General features: G+C 46.1%; 1 pseudogene; it reads right to left on the bottom strand.

Annotated features, from left to right (window-relative positions):
* Window positions 1-323: 323 nt before the first annotated feature.
* LOC105486119 (very-long-chain enoyl-CoA reductase pseudogene) lies at window positions 324-1249 on the bottom strand (annotated as a pseudogene).
* Window positions 1250-2466: the final 1217 nt, after the last annotated feature.

Genomic DNA, 2466 nt, shown 5'->3' with positions numbered 1-2466 from the left:
CCAGTTACTCAGGAGGCTGAGATGAAGTCTGGCTCTTGTCCCCCACGCTGGAGTGCAATGGTGCAATCTCAGCTCACTGCAACCTCGGCCTCCCAGATTCAAGTGATTCTCCTGCCTCAGCCTCCCAAGTAGCTGGGACTACAGGCACGCACTACTGTGCCAGGCTAATTTTGTGTGTGTATATATACATATATATAAATATAAATATACATTTTTTTGACTGGGGCAGGCGGGCTTTATTCCGGGTGCTGGAGAGCTGTGGGCCCCACTTCCCCGCTAGAATGCTGCCTGGTGAGGGGCTGAGCCCCGGCAGGTGTGAGCGCTCAGAGCAGGAAGGGGATGATGGGCATGCGCAGGGGCGGGTAGTCCTGGAACTCCTTCAGGTAGCTGCGGTGCTTGCCCTTGGCACAGATGGTTATCTGGGTGAAGTTCACCAGGGAGAACAGGGCCACTGGGAGACACTGGGTCATGGTGGCGAAACTGATCCAGGACCTCACCTCGTAGGTGTAGTTGGGGCAGGACACCAGCAGGAAGAGCCACGTGAAAGGCTTCTTGGTGAGGTACGGGATCTTCCGGGTCTTGGACCCAGCGGGCTGCAGGTCCCACAGGGCCATGTGGATGGAGAAGCCGCCAAGCACAGGCAGATCACGAAGATGGCGAGTGCCAGTTTCACCTGCTGAGCTCCGTAAGTAGGTGGCAGGTGGTTGATATAATAGGCCAGGCACGAGGCCTGGCATTGAAGCCCCCGTAGTAGGTGCAGTTCTTGAAGATGTTGGGCAAAGGCATGGTGCCATGGGAGAAGTGGCACACGAAGAGCGTCTCCAGCAGGAGTTTGACGTAGTGGAATGAGTGACAGATGCAGGGCAGGTGCACCACTGTGTGCCAACTGAATGTGAAGTCATATTTGTGGCCACAAATGAAGGGCACTGAGAAGTAGAAGAACAGATAGATGAAAAGGACCCCGCGTACTCTGTTAGGAAGACCGTCACCCAGCTGATCTGGGCCCCCAGGTCCCGGAAGTAGAGTGTGGCCGTGGCACCCATGGGCAGCTTCTTCAGAACATCCTCATCCTTCAGGGACTTGCCCTTGGGGTCCAGGTGGAGGGACTGGTGGGCAGGGTACCACTGCGGATGGGTCTTGGTGAAGAGGTTCTTGATCTCCGCAATGGTGGCATGGGGCTCCACCTTGTCCAGGAAACCGGCTTCTCCCTTGTCTTTGCATCCAGAATCTCCATCTCTTAGTGCTTCATGGCTCCCTCCCAGGGCGGCTACTGCTCCGCGCCTGCTGCTGCCTAACTGTGCGGCACAACACAGGGTCCCTCCGTTCGCGGTCCCTGACTTCCTGCAATGCTATATACCAAGTGGCATTATGTGATCTTCTTTACAGAAGTCCCAAAACAATATTGCCTTATATATTTGGTCTTTTGATAGTTTACTTGTACTTTCTTAATTTTTTTTTTTTTTTTTTTGCCATCTCAGGATTAATTTTATATTCAGAAAAATGCTCAAAATGTCTCATTATTCTAGCCAAACATTTAAACATTTTACTATTTAATTGGCCATTTACTCTGCAACCTCAACTGTAGATCATGCCTTTGAGAACACTTAAATTTGGGGGACTTACTTAACATTAGAATTCACTGAACTTAAAAAAAAATTACTGTCCCTTCATAAAAATCTTAGTGTTATTAACACTCACTCATATATCATACTGCTACAGTAAATATGGTACTGGAATCAACTCACATCATTATTTATTGCATAACAAAAGAATGCCCATCAGTATACATCTTAACTCTCACACACATTAGTACTCTGAATTTTACTCTAAACAAATCTGTAGCTTTATTAGTTTGTTAAATTTAACAGAAGTAAATTTACAATGATTTTGGCCTTTCACTTGTGCAGGCTCCTCCATTAAGGGTACCCTAGCAATGTTTACAAGATCATTATAATTTTTGTGAAATTTCCAATCATAAGACATTTTAACCACAGTTGTTCTGCTGTCACTTTCCATACTGACTTCCCGCAGTGCCATAGGGTTTGGAATGGCCACACACACATTTGGAATCTGGCTAAAGAGAAGTTAAGTTGGGGATACTTTCATTTTGGGTTTAGTGGGATACATTTATGTGACACACTATCACTTTAATGCACAGGTAAGTAACTGCTACCTGTTGGAATGCAGGAATAGCTCCAAGTACCCTCCTAATGCTCCTGGACTCAAAGGGAGGTTCTTTGATTGTCATCAATCATGCTCATTCAAAGAGCATGTAAGATTAGTCACTGCACAAGAAACCCGAAAATGAACCTGAAATTGTAAGTTCTTCTATGAAAGACATTTGATAGAGATTTTTCCATATACTTGACAGCAATCCTACATAACATTATTGATTATGATTTATGGAGCTAAGAGAAACTTTTCCAAACGACTGAACAAAAATTCTCATTCAACTATGATAAAGCA

The sequence above is a fragment of the Macaca nemestrina genome, chromosome 3, assembly GCF_043159975.1.
Source record: "Macaca nemestrina isolate mMacNem1 chromosome 3, mMacNem.hap1, whole genome shotgun sequence".
Taxonomy (NCBI): domain Eukaryota; kingdom Metazoa; phylum Chordata; class Mammalia; order Primates; family Cercopithecidae; genus Macaca; species Macaca nemestrina.
The sequence above is the reverse complement of the archived record's forward strand: the minus strand, read 5'-3'. Positions and strand labels throughout refer to the sequence as shown.